Here is a 230-nt window from a genome sequence, read left to right on the forward strand (position 1 = left end):
ATTGATTCTCTAATGGACAGTGATTCATAAAACACATTCATGAATCAGAGTTCCTACTGGTCCAAGTACCGAATCAACCCTCAAGAGAATTATTTATCTACTTCTTTCTTAAGAAGGAATGGATTCCATCTCGTGTAATAACATTCCCGGCTACCTACTTCATCATGTCTCCAAAATACAAGGAATAAGACTCAGGATCTCAGAATCCGTACCGAGTAAATCAAAAGACA

This window comes from Morus notabilis, unplaced genomic scaffold, assembly GCF_000414095.1.
Source record: "Morus notabilis unplaced genomic scaffold, ASM41409v2 Scaffold174, whole genome shotgun sequence".
Classification (NCBI taxonomy): Eukaryota; Viridiplantae; Streptophyta; class Magnoliopsida; order Rosales; family Moraceae; genus Morus; species Morus notabilis.